Below are 20,978 nucleotides of genomic sequence, written 5' to 3'. Positions count from 1 at the left end.
CTGATAGATAAAGAGAAGAACTGATTCAGTCTTTCATGCAATGTGCTGATGTTCATTCCAGGCATGTACACATAGATATAGTCGCCCCGCTCTGGCACACACATCGACGCGCATACACAATCACACACACTCATTCACCTGCAAACATTGAAAGATGAACATCATCAGTAACTCCAGCAGCACAGCAAATAGCTTTGTGTCGTTTTTAAGGTATCATCATTTCTCTCTCTTCTCTCTCTGTCTCGTTCCGTATCCACTCAAAGATAACATCGGAAAGAGCGAAACTGGAGGGAGCAAGAGAGCAGGGGGAATCGGGGATGGAGAGAACGACGGCGGCAAAATGAAAACAGGAGATTACTGATCAACGGGTAACGCAGGATGAATATTTGATTCAGCCTTTTGTGCTGTTTTCTTATCTGAAAACACATAATGCTGTTATATTGATGCATTAAGAACATGCAGGACTGGGGTTCAACGCAGGTGCAAAGGCTTATTGTTATATGGGACATAAAAGCCAGCAATTCTCAGCGTTACTGTGCCACGAGAGAGGCTGTATTGGTGGTATCACGGTGAAATTGCATTTCATCTAACAGAGATATCTGTTAGTGCTTTTGTTCCCTTTTGAATGAAAGAAAGCCTTTTGGGTGTTTGAGTCACTTTATGCTGAACCTTTCGAAACCACCAGATTGTTGCTGGAGCTTCACGTTATAAATCACTTTTTGAATATTCCGAAATTCACAAAATAAACTAACAAATGACTGTAAGTACTATAGCACTGTGTGTGTGTGTGTATGTGTGTGTGTGTGTGTATGTGTGTTATAGTGTTTGGATTACATTGGCTGGATAAGGATTATGTCCTTGTACTGGAGATCATCAGTAAGCAGTGGTGCATGTCCACTGGCTGATAACATTTTAAACATTGATGCGACTTTGAAAATAACACATTAGGAGTTTATTGGCTTTGAGAGGTAAATGCTGGCAGGTGTGTTTGTGTCCGTATGCATACACACCCATGCGGACACACGCACGTCCTTGTAATTGCTCCTCTCATAGCCTGGAGGCAGCGTGAGCTGGCATATAGGCCATATAATAAAGCATATTATCCTAGCTGGTAATGCATTTCTGCCTCCTCCAGCTTGATGACAGCTGGAATTGAGCTCTGCATGTTGCAGAAGGTGATCCATACTAAATTCCTCCAGGCAGCTTAGAGCTCTGTGTTATAGGGCTGACCTTCCCCTGACAACTAGCATAATGAGTTTTGGAATAGCATCGTCTTCCATGAATGATCAAGTTTGCATGCTGTTTAGGTTTTACTTTTGATGTCTGTACATCTAAAGCTGGGATTTCAACCAACGACAGTTCCCGGAAATATTGCAGCTGCTGTGGTCCAGAGTCAGAAATCAGAGAGATCACGCACTTTTTGAGTGCAACAGTTTTTGATCCCTCACTGATTCCTGCTGGTGACACATAAACAAAAGGCGGCGGCAGCAGCCAGATGACAAAGTAATACATCCCACTTTGCTCTGATCTAGTTATTGTATCAGAATGAGTGCCAATCCACCCCTCAAGTTGTAAAGGGAGCGATAAATAGTTTTCGTGCCACTTATTCTGAAACCAGCTGTAGTCCCTTTAAACATCTGTGCTTTGACATGTTACAATATTTCCCCAGTGAAGAAAAAGGCCTGCAGTTTGGAAATTCTTTGATCTGAGTGAAGCAAACTGTCAGCTGTGCCAGGTTGAGGTGTTTTAGTCGTGACAGCCAAGCAGCCACCAGCTGGAATAGTGCCACAAATAAAGTCATGGTAACATTAACTCTTAAGGAAAAAGAATAAAATAATATCTGTTGAAATATGTCACTTAAAGGCACTAAATATCTGCAGCATTTGATAATGTTGCTGGCTTGCATGTTTTTATGATTTCCAGCTGTTTTATTGCTGCTTTCTGTCTAATTTTTAGAGAAATTATCGCTTAATTTAATTTAAAAAATAAATAAATCTATTACCTTTATCCTTCTAAGAACCAGTAACTTTAAGTAACATTATGAACAGAGGCAAAATGTTACTGAACTGCAAGATGCTGCTCATTAATGCATCATATATTGGAGCTAAAGGGTGCAGTAATCAGTAACATTTAGCAGAACGTGAATGAAAATGTGCTTTTGTCATGTATCCAAATGAGTATATGGACTTCTTGACTACATTTAAACCCTAAAATAAATGAAGATAATGTCGTTTTTAAAGAATTTGCCGAAATAAATCTTGAATCTCAAATAGTAAAGAATAATATTCGTTACTGCAGAGCCTCACTGCTTCACCAAAACTCATTATTAGCAATGGGAAGATGGTAATGCACAAGGTGGGGGAAGAGTGTGTAAAAAAAAAAAATTCACATTATAAAACGAAGTGTGGCTGATACTGAGTCTGTTAAATTTTTCAGAAGGTGTGGAGGTGTGCGAGTCTGTGTGAGCAAAAGTTTGTGTGAGCAAACTGATACTTGTGTAAACTTGTGTGTGTGTGAACCGGTGGCATATTTTCTGTGTGTAATAGAAGTGTGGGAGGAGAGAGAGAGAGAGAGAAGGAGGGGGGAGGCGGGGTTGCACCCAGAGATGGAGGCATGCTAGAGAAAGAGTGTGAGAGAGAACAGGGGTTATTTAATGATCAGAGCAGTGTAATTACCTCCCAGTGAGGTTCAGCCTTTTAGACAGATGATTATTCAAGGGGAGAAATCTCATTTGCATCTTGTACAGTAATATGTAAAAGTGTTCACTCTACACTAAATTAAATTGCCACATTGATTTTTTTCCTCTCCTCACTTAGAGTACATTTTTTGTCCCTTTTCAGCAGAATTATGGTTTTTAAATGTAAATGAATTTATCTGTGAGCATAAAAGAGAGGATCGTCTCTGTATGTCCTGCAGTTCTTGTATCCAGTCATACCTCTGGGTTTTTTTTTCTTTGCAGATCATTAACAAGGTGTTTGACATTATACTGTGTGCTATATAATAAGAGGCTGTGAAAAGAGAGTCTGTGCAGTGAACCTGTGTCATGCTCCTCACTGTAGCTCCTTAAAACAAGGCAGGAAGTATCGCTGTGAATGACATTTGCTTGGTGTAATTATGCAAACATTTTTTCAACTCTTAAATCTGCATGTTCTCCTCTCTTCACTCTCTTTTTTTACTGTAAGATTTTACAGATTCCACACACACCTTCCCTTGGCAAGCACATGGCTAGCTATCAGTAGTCAGTAGTATGAAATCAAGGACCATGCTCTCATTCACAGCACCTCCAATTACAGTGGGAGTGAGATAGCGTGGAGTGAGTGTAATGACAGCAATCTAAACTGTGTGGAGGAGAAGAGAAGGACACCTGACTGAGCTCACGTCACATTCAATGCCGGACCAACTGTGGACAAATGGAGGGATAGAAGAAACTAATGGGGGGAGAAAAAAGAAGGATATAGAAAGAAATATGAAAGAAATAAAAAAAAAGTGTGTTGTCAGGATAAGATTAAAGTGAGTAAATGAAGATGGAGAACAGAGAGAGGCGTGGCGAGATTAAAAAAAAAAAGAAAGAAAGAAAGAGATGATGATTGACAGAGAGCCATCTGTTGATCTTCATGCTTATTTGTGTTGCTTTGAGCTTTTCCCCTCTCAACTAGTCTCTTGCGTGGCTGACTGGGGGTCAGCTGTGACTGATAGCTGGTGCTCCTGTTTTCGGCTGACAGATGGGCACGGGGACCGACTCTGGTGCAGCCTGAAAACGGATTCTCCATGCCTCTGTGTGCTGCCACAGCCATTTTGCTCAGCTGTCAGTCACAGACAGCATGGTTGACGTTATCAGTTGTACCCCCGCTTAACAGTGGAGGTCTGCTGCTGGGTAGTCGGAGTCAGAGACAAGGGAGGGGGACGGAGAAGGTGGAGGCAGGGAGTGAATTGATGGAAGTAGAAAAAGCACAAGGCGAATCTGCGGAGGGTAAAAACATGAAGACCGAAGGTGGGGACATAAAGTGAGGAATGAAGAAGAGGAAGGAGAGCCATGGCATGCTAGATATGGGGGCAGAGTAATTAAGATGACATCAGATGGAGGGGCCACTAACGTCGTCTCCTTCCGTAGATGGACACATAATGAAGAAAGCTTCCAAGGCCTTTGGCTCCTCACCAAGAACAGAGATGCTAAAGATGAAGTGCAACAAGAGAATCAATTCTTTCCTCCCTCCTCTCCTCTTCCACTCAGGGAGAGATTTACAGGCCAAGTTATGACAGCACGCAATAACAACAGCCATATTTTACTCCCGCAGTCTGACAACAGAATCCGCAGCCAATCAAATCTACCACAGAACAAAGTTGTCTTTGTTGTCTTTATCTCACGCGGGTGTTGAAAACTGCTTGTCATCGCTGAATGCGATTGCGCTACATTGAATTGATCCGCTAAATTTATTGTGGATAAGGGATTCTGAGGACAGTGCGATGAAGTTTTATGGGAAGCACATTAGAAAAATAAAAACCCATAAAAGAGCCGGTTTCAATCACTCAGAGATGAATAGCATGGAAATATGATCAGGATATACTGTATGCTCTTAAAAGTTCACCTCAGTCCTAAAGAGGGGCCAAGGGAGATGCAGAAAGACAGAAATATGAGAGTGAGAGAAAGAAAATAAGCGATACTTTAAGCCTGGACAGCCACAGCAGAATGATGAGAAAATAAAGACTGAGAAGAAGAGATGCAGAAAAAGAAAAAAAAAACAGCAACCAGAGAGTTACTTAAAGCTGGATGAAAGTGTGCATGGATCAATAGATATGGATGTGAATAGGGAGACTTTTAAATAAGGCTCTCGCTTGTGTCCTCAGATCCTGTTTCACAAAGAAACTCAAACTCTACAGATCAATACCCAGCTCGCCTCTCTGGCCCGTGTCCTGTACAGCCCTGTAGGCAGTGGCTCCTCTTGTAGAGTCTGTGTGTGTCTGTTTGTCTCTGTTCACAGCACTTGAAACCCACTCAAACTGCCTTTCAATAGTCTTTTTTTCCTCCCCACAGTCCCTGGCCTGCTCAAAACCTACACCACCCCTGCTGAATATCTGTTTGTTTATCCATTCCCCCAATGAGGTAGCCATCCCCCAAATTACCGCCAAGTAATAATCTGCTATATTTTCATTTCCAATTAGGTAACTGCCAGTTCTGCAGCACTCTTTTTTGCAATCTGATAGAACAATAGAAATACACATAGGGATTCAGTCTCTACTCAATTTAAGAAACATTTCACATTTGTTGTTTTAAACATTTAATACTGCGTAGGACTTTTCCTGGAAGAATTCTTTAGTCTGTTTTTTTTTAAAAATATTTTTGACTGCAATAACACTGAACTGAACTGAACTCGACAACATACCAGTCAACTGAAGGGACTCTAAAAGGATTGTCCTACTTACTTTTTTTTTGCAAAAGTTAGATGAGAACACTACTCTCATATCTATGCATACAGAGCTGGAGCCTGGAGATCATTAGATAGCTTAGCACAACGACTGCATGGCAAGAAATCCCACATTGACAGATTTACAGTTTTGTTTATGTATGGCATAAACAAATGAGCTCTGTGTGGAGTTCGGTACTTCGGCTTCCTCTGACAGTCCAAAGATGTGCAGATTAATTGGTGACTCTAAACCAGTGGTTTTTAACCTTGTTGGAGGTACCGAACCCCACCAGTTTCATATGCTCATTCACCGAACCCTTCTTTAGTAAAAAATAAAATATGATTTTTTTTTACTGGTGCACAAAATGAACCGTGCATTAACATCACCTTGTTCAAATAACAAAACCAACACAGTGCATGAACTCACAACAACTTACCTCAGTGTGACGTCTGCTGTTGCCTTTGAGAGACCAGTTCAGATATGCGTGGCTTCACCTTGGCAAGTGCCAGTCTCATGTCATTTTCACAGCAAAGTCTGTTAGTTTTTATGTCCAGCATCCTCGAAAACGATTGCTCACAAAGATATGTTGTAACAAATGGTATAAAAAATTCCAGGGCAGAGGCTCCACCGAACCCCTGAGACCGACTCACCGAACCCCTAGGGTTCGATCGAAACCAGGTTAAGAAACTGTAAATTGCCCATAGGTGTGAATGTGACTGGGAATGGCAGCTGGGGTCACCTCCAGCCCCCAGTGGTTAGAAAAAATGGATGGATGGATGGATAAACAAATGAGTCATGTGATAATAAGTAACTTTAAGGTGTTGGTAGGCAAATATTTGATCTTTTAAGAGAGCAAGTTAGCTAGTCTGCTAAGCTCAATGCCTTGTAGCTCTGCATAAAGAGAAGGTGAACAGTTACATATTACCATTTTTATTCATCTATCAAAAGAAAATTGCAGGAAAAAGACATCACTGTATTAAAAAGACTAATTGCAGAATGACCTCAACACCACAAGAGACAAAAGACACAAGAGACCAGAAGAACTGCTACAAGCTAATTATGAACAATACAGGCAGAAGACAGTAAGTGCTGTGATGCAGAGAGAAGAAATTAACTAAACCATGAGTAATACTTATGCATTCATGTATAGACACATAGACACACACAAATACACTTTTCATCCATTCCTGGCCAGCTCCTGTGAGTCCTCAACAGCCCAGGGACATGCTGTTTATTGAGATGCAGAGAGACTGCCAGTGGGTGGTCTAAACTGAGACTGTGCTCCACTGCTTCACAGCAGCCTCTGGTCAAGTGTGTTAATATGAGCATAATTCTATATAGAGCTTTGGTTGATCATAGGGCTTTTTCACCTGGTGTGTGCATTAACATAAATACAAGTCTGTGTATGAATGTAATGCTTGTATAGCCCATATACATTTTTCTGTTTGAACTGTACTGTACAGATTTTCCATACACAATTACAATTCCTTTGTTCATGTTTTTTTCACACTTCCTTTGGCAGTAAAAATATTTCCAATGCCAATAGAGCCCCTTTCATTTGATTAAATTAGATTGATAAGAGCCTTTACTTCAGTGACAAAAAAGTGCGGGCATCTTTGAGTTTATGCACGTATCACTGCCTGTGAGCATGTTCATGTCAGGCTATCTCTCTGCTCACATCGTCCTCATTGTTTTTCTCATTAGTAAAAGCAGACCTTGTTCGTCATTATGCTGTGATGGCCGGTTCCCGCTGTGCAAATGTCACCAGAGTCCTCTCCCTGTGTCACCTCTGTCTGCTCCCTGCTGTCCCCCCTGACACCTCCGAGACCCTGCCTGCCCTTTCTCTGACAAGGAACCCTGGTGATTACATTCAAACACACACATTGCGTACACACACACACACACACACACGCAGACAGATGTTTGGTTGCACATGTGCATACAGAAACACAGAAAAAATGGTACACATTATCATAATAGATGACAACTATATTATAAGATGTAGCATATTGGTCTTCTGGTCATACACTGACAAACCACTATACATTCCCTACTGTGTGAAAACAGATAATAATAATAATAATAATACTACATAGACAACAATGAACTTTTGTGGCATTTGCTGTTGCCACCGCAGGTTCTTTTGGCACAGACAACTTTGGTTTATCCTTTTTTATTATCACCGGTACAGACACAGTGTAGAGAGAAGCATTCACCGGCTTTCCTGGTATATGAGACCTCCGGTCTCTTGTCTTTCTCTGCCCTGACTCCTCTCCTAGGTCCAGCACACTACTGTGATAAAAAGGGAGAGCGATTAGCCAACTGCATGCAGGTGTGCCAAACACTCTCACCTGGCGCTGCTCTCCCCCTGTAGGTGATGCACCACGCCCCCTCCACAGCTATGATTCAGTACGAAACACAGATGCTGCTTCCTGGCCTTACAGATGAATTTAAGACATGGTGTCACCAGAGTAGCTATATGAGCTCCATTAGCCACACAGCATAGACTTGCAGTGTGATTTAGATGCTCTACATGCCCCTTTGATAGCCTTCTGCTGAACAATGTTGAGCACACCATTTGCATCTTGCATGGTAATCAGTTAGATGCCTTTTAGCTGGATAAAGGATGTATAGGCATAGATAGGACAAAAAAAACAAAAAACATTCAGTCATGTGGTGGTGTGCACATGTCGATGCCAGAGTTGCCATAATGATCATATTGCTTTAGTAGTTTGTTTGGATGTAAGTGAAAATGCAGGGTTATTCGTTTTAGTAAAACACTGGAGGCATGATTTTTAGCTGAAGCATGTAATTAGGCATAGAGTAAGGGATGGAAGACAGAATCATATCTGTAAACAACCCTAAATGTACAGCAAGAAGAATGAGTAGTATGTGTTATATTCCTGGAAAATGCAGTTAACTGTCTACACCCACTTCTTTCTTTGTTTGTTCTTTGTCATGTTTATTTGTGTAGCTCTTTACTACACTTATAGGCTTCAACAGCTTAATAACAACGCCCACCATCTGATAACAGCAAATGAAAATGGCACTACTGACCGGCAATGACAGCAAGGAAAAAACTCCCACGACAGCCTTTATAGGAAACACATCCTACTCTCTGATTTTAATGAGAGGGAAGGAAGAGAGGACTATTCTTATTGTAACACAGGTTCCAGCACATTCATAAAGGTGCAGGAAAGTGGTGAATATATATATCTAAAAAAATATATGTAGCTAGTTGTTGGCATTGATAGATTTGATAGTAGAATTTTTATTATTTTATTCATATTCATTTTGCAGCAGTCTTTTGCTGCTGAGAGTAAGCAGAGGAGGAGATACACCTGGGTCCACCCCCACTTGTTGCAAATGGGATTTAAGTGTGTTTGACTCAGATAGTTGATCAAAGCCTGGCTGCTGGGCAGCATGCCCTTGCAGTAGTCTGGTTCTTGCCTTCCATCTTGTTCATCTCGGCAGTAAAGCAGCTGCTCAGAGCAGAGTACAGAAGACAAGAGAGCCGTGGGGGGAAACGTTGCTCAGAGCATTTGGAGTCGCGGCAGACTGTAGTTCAGCCGGAGTGAAGATTTAGATATCTTCTTTAGAATAGTTCAGAGAGATGAAATGAGGCTGAAAAAGAAACAATTGGATTCATTCTGTATGCTTTATTCTTCTTGGTAATTAGATGGAAGTGTGATCTTTTTGCAGCGAGGTTGTAAGACTAAGAGAATTTATATGTTGACGTAGCCGCAACATTTAGAAGATAAACAGTCTTCCTTCTCATTGATGTGATTGTGTGTCAGCCTCTAGTTCGTTAGTGCTTATTATACAACAGTTAGTTCTGACCAAGTAATTTGATTGGACAAGAATCAATAATCAAGAATCAAGTTAATCAATTTGATTGATGTGCCTATGAGCAAAAATTAACACCACCCCCTCTCATGTGATATAGCTGTATTGTACAGGTGATTAATAGAAACTATGATAAGCTCATTTTTGTTGTTTTAAGGCCAGAACTTTGATGTTTCAATCTCAATGCTCTCACCAATCTGTGAAAAAAAATAATTTATAAACCCACTGTACACTATGTGCACAGTACCAATTAGCAGATAGACACTGTTAGCGATAAGCTTGTGAACATAGTGGAGTATTTAACAGATAAAGAGCCAGGGTCCCAAGTGGTAAAACAAGAATCAATTAATGTGAATTTAAGTATTGATACAATTAGAAGATAGTTGAATTGTGTTGCTGTTATGGGCAACCAGCCTTTACTTAGTCCTGCCTACACAATGTAACTGCCACCACTAACACTGTACACAGATCTTTATTTAAAAAAAAAGAAAAGTAGACATTTTGTTAACAGACAATGACTAATCCCATTTATAAAGACATACCCCACCAGAACAGCTGAATAAATACAAAAAATAAAATGGACACAAACATAAAAAAATAGCAATAGTGTAGCTTTTGTTGTACCTGTTATTGCCCCAGTTATGTAACCATTGTCTTGGCTATAAATAAATACATGATTTTATTTAGAATGATACATTGATAAGTTCACAATAGTAATATAAAAATCAATAGTGTTTGTTTTGAGACTCTTTGTATTCTGCCGTTGGCCTTCCTGTGTATCCAATATTGTGTTTTATCTCCGACAATAACACCCAAATTGTCATCATTAGCAGTGATGACTATGTCAGAATATGTTGCCTTCAACTATAAAAGGATAGAAAGAATGAATGCAATAATTGCAGGTGCCTTTGACCGTCAATTATTGCTTGAATAATGAACATGAAGAAAAAATGACAAAAAGGTGAGGTCTATGTGTCTTTAATCGCATATTAACCTTTCACCTCCAGGCAATTATGAATTTCCCTGCCACGTTTAATCAATGCTATCGATCGCTGTCATTAGGTCTGTATTAATTGGACTTGTCAAAAGGCATAATCCTGGTCACTTTGTGGTTGCCCAGGAGAGGTTTATCATCAGGGATCAGCGCTGAATGGTAATGAGGGTGTGTGGGCACAGGAGATAATACCAGAGAAGTGTGTGAGTGTGTGTGTGTGTGTGTGTGTGTGTGTGTGTGTGTGTGTGTGTGTGTGTGTGTGTGTGTGTGCGTGTATGTGCGCGCATATGAGAGTGTGTATATATTAGAAATAATGTTGTATTGTCTGTTTGTGCTGTGGAGGTACACTGGGGGAAGTCTGTGTGGAATTTTAATGATGTCACTGTACTGTGGATTACACTATTGTTCACTAACACAATATATCCTCTTCACCATTTCCCTTGATCTGTTTACTCGTCTTAGAGTGTGTGTGTGTGTTTGTGCTCGTGAGTACATATATTTATCTCCTTGTGGAGACAGTGATATGTTCATGCAGTTGCATTAAACCAACATTATGTAACTTTTCTACCTTCAAAAAATCATCATTTTAAAGCTATGCTGACTTGAAGTAGGGTGAATGGCGCCTCTGTTATTCCCACCTCTGTTATGCACCCCATTAGCCTGTTCTTGCACTATTTAACTTTACACTTTACACTGACACTTTTTGACACTGATCTGCACTACTGTGTACATACCCCGCCCCCTTTATTTTTATTCTAGTTTATCCTTTAATCTTTAAGTTCCATATATGTTCTGTGTATGCTCAATCCTGCCACAGTAAATTCTGTGTTTGTGTAAACTTGCATAGCGAATAAAAGGAATTCTGATTCTGATTCTTAAAAATGAAGTAAAATTGCACTAAATCGCAAAAAAAAATCAAATCTTCACAATGTTATATGTTGTACAATGTTAGTTAAAACTGCTATAATTAATATTTTTATATTAACAATGGATCAAATGACTACTTCCATATGAAAGGGGTCGTTCATAGTGATGGAACGTTTTAGCATCTTTTAGCTCTTTGTTTTGGTTTGCTGTCCCGCGACTTTACTGTTTTGAGTCATTCTCACTGCTCATATCAGTGTGGTTTGTAGCATCAGGCATTTTTTTTCTGCCCCTATGTGGCAGATCTATTATTGCAATTTTAAGGTCCGTGTTTTTACAGTTTTTCAGATAACGCTAGAGGTTGAGGTTAGGTATGGATGAAATGGTTAAAGCTGGTTAAGACTCCAGGGAATTAATGTGAGTCAACGCAATTTCCCAAGTGTCAAAAACAAGTGCATCTGTGTGTCTACGTGAGTGTGTAGGACAATGCTGTATAATAGTACACCGCTACACATCTGCTGAACAAGTGGAGTGCGGACAGTGTGAGCCAATGGCATCAGCAGGGGGGTATATTGACGCACACGGTGCAGTATAGACCGGGAGAAACATCAACAGACACAGTGATTTTCCTTTTCAATTGCTGTTATAGATTGATAGTACATATCAAGCTGCTTTTAAATGAAAGAGGTCTTAGAAGCTAGAGAATTATGTAATTGCCTCCTTTGTGTAAGAGACAATTGCTGATATTTTTGTAGTTTTAGCTGTTAGATGATCCAGAGGTTGAGCACCAGCTGATATTCATACAGTTCTATCATTTTACTGATTTAATTGTCTTGAGAACGATTTCATTTTCAGGCTTTTGGTGGTTGAAAACTCTCTTCTCATATACAAAGACAAATCTCTCTACTGTATTCTCTCGGTTCTTGTTCACTCATACCCACACACACACACATGCACACACACGCACATGCACATACATATACACAAAATAGTACGGTACATGACTGAAATTTGATCAGGTGTCCTCAAACCCCAGCTTCAACTGTGGGGCCCTAAAATCAGCTCTAACCATCCATCATGCTTTGTAGCACATCACACATTAGGGCTCAACAACAGACAGAGAGAAGGAGGAAAATTGTGAGGCAGCTATAGAGGGGAGGGGGAGTATTAAAAAGAGGAGAACAACGGGGAAGCGAGAGGTGGAGAAAAAAAGCATCAACCTTTTCTAATCAATATCCATTTCCCGGGGCTGTCATGTTGTTGCGAGAGTGGCTGTTGCATTACCAAACAGAGAACGTCTGATCCTAAATAAAATATCACCTTCAATCCAAACCATCCCATTCATCTTCATTTAACAAACACTCAGCTTTTGGCAATACCTTTTATGCACCCTCTTTGCCATAGTCAGAATGAATATGTCAGAATGACAGGGCCTGGCACCTGCATATGGGAACATTTCTCTACAGAAGACACTTAACTGTTCAGCGGCATTGTTGCACTGCACAATTCAGACTGGTAAGTCCATAGGGATGGATTGCGATGTACAATTGAATTTACAGTTTATGACTCATGATCTTATGGCTTACAGGATTACAAGACGGGGAGTTTTAGAATACGTGCCTATGAAATAAATCCAGAGAAGAGCAAGAAAGAAGTGTGTCTTATGAAGTTGTTTTTATGCAGAGCTTTTCAGGGAGTGGGAGTAATGCTCTATGATGTTAAATGAAATAAAAGTCTGTGTAAGTAGTACAGAAATGTGCTTGAGCTGAAATATCAGTATGTGGTAACGGCAGCACATGTGTCAGTTCGTGCATATCCACACTTTTAAATAAGCCTCGACTGACAGCTGACCTTATCAGCAGAAACCAGGACCTAATTTGCGTGATGATAAGTCTGAGAAAAACATGTGAATGCACAAATTGCCTCTTCTCTCTCTCTCTCTCTCTCTCTCTCTCTATCCATCTCTTTTGCTTTCAGTTCTTCCTCCTCTCTCTGTCTGTCATGAGTCTATGGACGGCATTAAGTAAATCATCTGACTGTGTATCGAATCAAAAGAGAACAGTGTAATGTCATTACTGATGTACTGCTCGCTTCCAAGATTCTCACGGCTCTCTATCAAGGGGCTCTTAGTTCTCTGAGTGTGTGAGAAAGGCAAAGAAAGACCAACTCTGCCTTGGTTTGCCTCTCTGAGCTTTCGTTCTCTCTGTTTTGGCCTTCGGAATGAAGTGGACACATTTTGAAAAACATTTTGCATTTTAGCGTGGATGAGTAAAATGTAACTTTTCGGACATGATGACGTGACTTCTACCTGACTCATATTAAATGTCATAAGTCAGCAGCTTAACCAAACTCACAATTGATTTGTGGTCTATTACATAGAGAGCAAAATAATGAAATAAAATAATGAATTGGTTGAGGCTCACAAATGCTGCCTATTAACCATCAGTGTAATTCATGTGCTGCTTTAATGAGACATCAATCAAATCTCTACCAAATCAGTATTTTATGCTTGTTAGGTTGTCTGACAACAGAAAACAAAAACATATGTGAGCACAATAAAAGTGTGTTTCTTAGTTTTTTTTTGGTGGGGTTTTACTGTGTAAGGTATTTCTATATAGTCAGTGTGTTGCCCACAGTTGACAGTGGACATCACGGCACACACAAAAGTGACGCCCCTCATAATTGGATGTAGAACAAAGCGCTGTTGTGGATATGGTCAGCAGTAAAATGTAAATGTATAAATGTATTTCAGCAAAATAAAAAACGCCACCTGAAAAAAAAAAATCAATATCCGTTTAAGTATATGCTATAGGGAGCATATTCTCACTGCTTTAACTTGCTGTCAGCAGCTGCTATATTGTCTAAACCATAGAATTCACATATTCCTACGCTGAAGCCTAAATGTGCGGCGTATTACGCCACAAATCTGACAGCAAGGTAAAGTGGTGAGAATATGCTCACTATAGCGGGCACTTAAATGGATATTGATCTTTTTAGGTGGGCCTTTATTTATGTGGCTGAAATACATTTTTATGCTGACCTTGTCCACAACAGTGCTTCGCTCTTCTTTCATGCCAGGACTGTCTGCCTGCTTTTCCAAACTGGGAGTGCGCTGACTGCTGTCTACTGTTGGTAACACACCGACTACCTCATACAACCACACATCGAAAAAACACAATTATCCCTTTAAGACTTTTTATAAGTTTTCATGAGTATCAGGAGGGGGCAGAATGGGGTTTAACTAGCTGAGATTATGGCAAAGTAACAGCTGTGTCTGAACCACTCCTCGGCAGATGTTGGCTGCGATACACACTTCGGTTTGCCAAAGGAAGGGATTAGTCGTTGTCCTGTTGTTTTGCTGTCCACCATTTATGTTTAGCCTTATTTAGGCATTTTTGTATAGACCGAGATGACTAGCAAAAAGACTTGAACGTGTGTGAAGTTATCACGTTGGAGTTTTTACACATGAACTGTGTTTTTGGATAGAGTTTGCACTCTCGTCCGTGAAAGAAAAAGAAAAGCTTATGTGGAAAAGGTCTCATGTCATCTCATTTGTCTGGTTTTGCCCTCTCCTCCTCTCTCATGGCATCCTGTCGCTCTTGTGCTCTGATCTGTGGAGCCGTGACAGGAGCCTGTTCCTCAGAGCTGCATCGGCACTTCAAACACTGAGGCAAATGACCCGCTACAGCGCGGGGAGGGTGGCACACGCGATTATATGCATGTAGGCACACACACACATACAAGCGCACACACCTACAGACAGAGCTATATGAGTGGTTGGGATGTCTTAACTTGTCCTTTGGGTCTGTCTGAGATGTCATCTCCTTCAGCAGCTGCTAACAGTCCATTTCAGCCTATAACCCTGCCTGGGGCCAGAGCCTTACAGTGGAGTACTAATGATCTCCCTGCTTCAGTCTGTCTCTCCTTTTCTGTCCGTCTGTCTCTCACATGTCTCTCATTGCTTCTGTTACTATATATCCCTGCATTTACTGTACTCTTTCCGCTTTTGATTGCTTCTCTGTTTATAATCGCGCCCCCCCTCAGTACCCACACCTGTTTAGTGTTCTTGAGCATGTCCATAATTGTTTGCACGGCTGTGCATTTTGCGGCTAAGCACATCTTTGTAAACCCAGTGTCCATTAACATTGTGTTTACTGTCTCTGTATCATTAAGAACCACAGACGTGTGTCCTAGTAAAAGACTAGGACATAAACTGAAGTGATGTAGCTACGGTCAGACTCACATTATTCTCTGTTCTATTTCCATGGCTGCCTGGGAGCCTAAAAGCCTTCATAAATTACATTGTTATTTGGGTCAAACCTCTGTTAGTAAGCACGTGGCTGATTTAGAGCCTCGACTACCTTCCCTTAGCTCTGTATTTGTGCTTCATACTTGTGTGTGTGTGTGTGCGTGTAACCACACACACATGCACAAACAAATGCTCTGTTGTAATGGTTTAAACAATAAACACTCACAAAGAGTCTGACAAGGGATATAGACGGAAAGAAAAGCTTGAAGGTTTTTTAGTTTTTTTTGTGAATAGACCACAAGTAGAGTTTGAGTCAGCAGTTGCACACTATTTTAGTCACCCCTCTTGTGTGGTCAAACATCAACTATCACAGTATGTGTGCGTACTGCATGTGGTTATGGATACTCTGTGTGTCTGTGTGCAAATGGTGGGCCTCCAAAGTTGCTGTTAGTTTTCCATGACATTTTACAAACCATGTGATTGTGGTTTTACACTACAAAAACCCAGCAACTGTTTTTTCTCTTAAACTTGTAATTTGGGTGTCCTGCTGGTTTTCTATGTATACTTCCAATGTTTATTTTCTTCACGTCTCCCCAGGCAAGCTTAACTACTGTGTATGTGCGTACGGTTTCTACATGAGAGGTTTAATTCAGTTTTATTTAATTCCATTCCAACGATCTGTGAAGTTTGGAAAAGTTTATTGGCTGAAAATAAGATGGCAATATGTCTAAAAAGCCTAAATGAAAATACTCAGTCAAAATATTCTAATTCATTTTAATGTTAGAAACCTTGAGTTCATTAAAACTTTAGATGATGGAGAGCATGGCATGTATGCAGTAAAGCAGTGCACTATATGAAAACCAGACTACAACCATGTTAGTGGATCTGCGAGTCTGAACCTATATTCACAGTGCTACTTTGTGCTACCAGCCAAAGGCAACCCGGCTGGTACTGTAATGTCGTTGCTTTAAAATTTTGACCTCAGGAAGTGTCTGGTAAACTTCAGATATTAAGATATTAAGATTCAGTCTTGACCAAAGTGGTGGAGTTCATCACACTTTGTGTGTTCTTAAAGGTCCAATATTTAAATGGTTTTCACCTAATGACAAATGTAATCATTTTATATGAAAACGAGGCAATCTCGAAAGCTATCAGCTATCACCTGAAATTGATTTAGCCTGGTATAGCCAGCGGATATCCAGGCAAACAGATAACAGATATCCAGGCCAAAACTTCCAATGCAGTCCGATTGGCAACATGATACGTGATAATGACAAGAACGACACGTTTCAGGTAGAGGATAACTTTAAATAAAAAACAATGAATCGCCAGTATTACCCGGACTACAAAAACAGAAACGTGGTCCCAAAGTCTTTGTTCCTTTCCCACAGATTCTACATTCATTTGCAGATATCTGTTAAAAAAAAAAGGTTAATCTTGATGTGTGTACTTCAGGTTGATGCCAGCAGTACATTTTACAAAAAGCAGATCCTTTTTTTGGAAGCAAAATCAACAAGAAATGAAATGCTGTAATACAAATGTGTGTGCCTTAGGGGATGCAGTAGAAATGCATTTGAAGAGCCAAATGTCTCTTATTGACCCTTGACCACCGAAAACCTTCATCATCAACTTCAACTCATTGACCAGCCTGTCACACAAGCTGGTCGATCCCTCATGTCGTCCTCCTCCAATTTTTTTTGTTTTTTAGAGGAAAGTCATTGTCGTTATATATTTTTCCACTGTTACATCATTTTGATACACATGATTTTTTTCAGTTTCTTTGCACAATGTGAACCTTCCAAACCCTGTAATTTCCCCTGTAATAACACACCTACGCACAGATACACTACCAACAGCACCTCTCACCCATGCTGTTCTTTTTTATGCCACTTGTCAAATCCCCAGAGGCCACCACCAATCGATGCCAAGTAGACATGCCCACTTGTCAATGGCAACCATTATGTAGATGACAAACAGGCTGGAGGAAGGGGAGGGTGGGGTAAATGTAGGAGGGAAGGCAGCAAAGTATAGAAAAGGTGGGCATATAACAAAAGAAGCCAAAGATGAAGACCAGGAGATGTGCCTGTGTTTTTTAGTAGCAATCCTCAGTCTAGACATCCAGAATAACACCACAATATGAAGACATTTCTACGATTTCATTAAAAAAATGTCTATACTTACAGTGACAGTGAGTTTTTCTAAGTCTAATGATGTTCTCGTGAGACCTTCAGTTTGAAGTCATTCCAACCACTAAAATGTCCCGTGCTTTCCATTCACAACTCTGGAAAAAATTAAGAGACCACCCCACATATCTTTGGAATATCTGAACATGGTGGCCTACCAAATGTTTTTGGAGGCATCAAAGCTGTGCTTAAAAAAAAGAAAACAGGGCTTTCTCCCAAAGATAATGATGGAGGAAAGTTTTATGGGTATGATACTCAATTTGTATTTTCAATCTAGCGCATTAAAACACTATAGAAATGCATTCCATTTATTATTTATGAGACAACGTCCAAGTATTTTGTTTTTATATAACAAATGGGACAATTATTCTACTATCTAACAAAACCATATGGGGTATGTCTATAACAACTGTACTACTGCAAAAGATTTTGTGAATGCCAACTCATTGCTTCATATCCTCTTGAGATGAGAAACAAAACAAGGGAATGATGAAAGGGGCATGAGTATACGGGCTGATGCGCAGAGCAGAACCATATTGTTTTGCTGCTTTGATGTTACAAAAAAACAGCGTAGATGTCAACCACGGAGGTCTGTATTTTCACCAGCCAAGACATTATATAGTACTCTGAAATGACCACATTTCTGATGGGCTACATAATGTAGATAGTTAGCTGCAGGCCTCATGAGGCTTCCACACCTCTATTTGGTTTAGAAAACATTTCCTATGGATCCACCAACATTAAAACAGCTTCAGCCTCAGCTCAGCCTCAGTTCATCGAGGGAGGTTGCTTGCGGTTTCTAGGCTCTTCCTCCTAACATCAAAGCTTGATTGATGGCACTTGAAGAGCTGCGTTTGATTATACAGGATAGGAAACACACGTGAACACGTGGTGTGTACAGAAGAACGCTCATGTCTCTCCACACTCACACACACACACACACACACACACACACACACACACACAGGCAGCAGACGCAGCAAATCATGCAACATACTGCAATCAGCTGTCACACACAGGGTTCATAATGGGATTTCACAGAAGGGCAAAGCTAGGACTGTACATTTCGGAGTAGGAAGACATTAACAGTGTGTTTACATTTAAATAAATAAAGCTTCTATAGACACTGTCACCCCATATGAGTTACTAAGGTCTGAAAAGATATGCTGTGTGTGTGTGTGTGTGTATATCTGTTAATGTAATTTATAGACCAACAGATGTGGTCCCTTGCTCTAAATGTAGATCTTCATCATAACAGATGTGGTCCCTTGCTCTAAATGTAGATCTTCATCATCTTTTTCTCTGTCCATAGAGAGCACGATTTCAGCAAGAGTAAGTTTGCTTTTGGTCAGAGTCCCTCTTGAGTCATCCAATAGCAGTTCAGCATGTCATGTCTGCCAGGCATTAAGAGCGATTCCCACATCTGTGAAGGATTATGTGGTCAATATTGTCTCAGTCCCTCCAAACCCCCTCTAAGTTTTTCTTCACCTTTTTTTTTTTCAAACTCAAACACTATTTCTTCTCCTCTCTTCTTATTCTCTTTATCTGCTTCTGCTCCATTTTCCAAATCTGTTACTGATTTTCGGCGGTGACAGCTGTCCAATACAGGCAGTATTCTTGCTGACTCTTTTTTTTCTGGTTGCCTATTTTACTTGGGTCAAACAGTATTTGGAAATGCTACAGATTTTAGCATATTTGCAGCGAACGATGGGTGGATTATGAGACAGTCTGACAGTGTGCAGTCTCCTTGCAGTCATTTTGGATCTCTTTGTTTTGCATCTTTTTTTCACATTTTTAGTAGTTTCTTTGCATGACCCGTTTGGTTGTGTATGTGCGTGTGTATCCATGCATGTATCTGTCCACAGTTAATCTTGCAAGCCATTATTGTACGTTCAGGGACCTCTCATGTTTTTGTTGATGCACATTTCTTGAAAAACACATTTTATTGACTGCTCTTTTATACTGCCATTGACTGCTGAATCCTCACTCCTCTTAACCGACCCGTAGGAGGGCCAATCTGCTGATGCACAATACTATAGGTATAAGTGGCAACCTCCCGTGCTGGGAAATGAAACCGAAGCAGAAGTGCTAAAAACTGTAATTCCTCGAGTGGCCACTTGAGACAGGTTGCAGAAGTGAGTCAGTCTCCATAAGTGCCCGTATTCAAATGCCCAACTTCACCGCAGAAATAAACATGTTTACAGCCTGGTACAGACAACTGTTTGGTCTCTATAGCTAATGTCCCTGTTCATGACATGGCAGTGTGTCGCGTAATTAAGTGGTGGTTGTGGTAGTGTTGTGTGTAGTTAAGACTGCTTGGAGACCCTCCTCTATGTGACAGTCATGTCAGTGTTGGCGGATTCTTTCATTGGCATTTTCAATTTATAATTGACATTTTACATCGCTGCTGTTCTGGAATTGTTTCTGTCCAGATTTGCACTTTGATAATATAACCTGCGTATTGTTTTCCCATCATTTCATGCACACTGGACGCCCTGCGCTCTCTGTTACCCACCCACACATATGCCCCCAGACAAACCTGGCCAAAATCTGCACTCTACAAAGTGAGTGCACTCCTCTTGTTTGTTTTTTTCTGTCAGGTGCTGCCGTTGGTTCAAAAACTGCATCTGAACTTTACAGTATTTGTTCACACTTGAGATGAAGAGAGACTATTTGACTCCTTTCTAAAGCTTCTTGCCACAGCAGAAACACACAACTTCCCTACTAACTAAAAACTATATAAACAATCATATGAAGCTGTTAAAGAAAGCTGCAGATGCAGGGCAGTATTTTCTTAAAGCAGCAATCCTGCTATCAAACCTTAAATTTAAGATTGTTTTACTAATTTTACTGTATTTTAATAAAATAGCCTCTGTATTAAAAAAACCCAAGAGCAGAAACACTGGATTGGATTTGCTGGGGCTCCCTGACCCCTTGGGGGTCTTTTTCACAGAATTAACTTAACTTAAGTTTATGACTGATTTGAGCTGCAATGATGCAATAAACTCCATCTATCTGGTATCAAATTGACACTCGCAAAAATGCCAGGAATTGTTTCAGACCCAGGTGTGTTATCTTTATTGTTGTTTCACCATTGTTCTCTCCTCTTTGTTTTATCTGTCCCGACTAAAAATTGCATGGATCAAATCACAGCTCTGTCAACATCCATTTTCCCGTTCCACGGCATGCACAAGAACACACACATACACAGAGACCATGACGCAGACATACACCAGGGTGGCGTCTCATTCCTGTGGCTGATGAGACCAGGCATGATGGGAGTGAGGCATGTAATGTGATTTATAGAGCTGGGCTCACTTTTCAAATTCAATCAGGAACTTTGATTACTGATGAAAATTTGAGACAGGAAATCGCTTTGATAGCAAACTAAAACCTCATGAGACAGAAGAGCACTGATGTGTGTATGAGTGTGTGTGTG

General features: G+C 40.4%; 1 protein-coding gene across 3 annotated transcripts in view; it reads left to right on the top strand.

Annotated features, from left to right (window-relative positions):
• LOC113747159 (uncharacterized) overlaps positions 1-20,978 on the top strand; it is a 135,053-nt gene that overhangs the window by 55,870 nt on the left and 58,205 nt on the right. For 2 of the 3 annotated variants that reach the window (XM_027285802.1, XM_027285803.1), the window contains 2 exons: positions 264-368; positions 7,108-7,263. The gene's annotated coding sequence lies outside the window, so the exon portion shown is untranslated. The remainder of the gene's footprint in view (positions 1-263; positions 369-7,107; positions 7,264-20,978) is intronic. The other variant, XM_027285804.1, reaches the window with a different exon arrangement.

The sequence above is a fragment of the Larimichthys crocea genome, chromosome XII (assembly GCF_000972845.2).
Source record: "Larimichthys crocea isolate SSNF chromosome XII, L_crocea_2.0, whole genome shotgun sequence".
Lineage (NCBI taxonomy): Eukaryota > Metazoa > Chordata > Actinopteri > Sciaenidae > Larimichthys > Larimichthys crocea.
The sequence above is the reverse complement of the archived record's forward strand: the minus strand, read 5'-3'. Positions and strand labels throughout refer to the sequence as shown.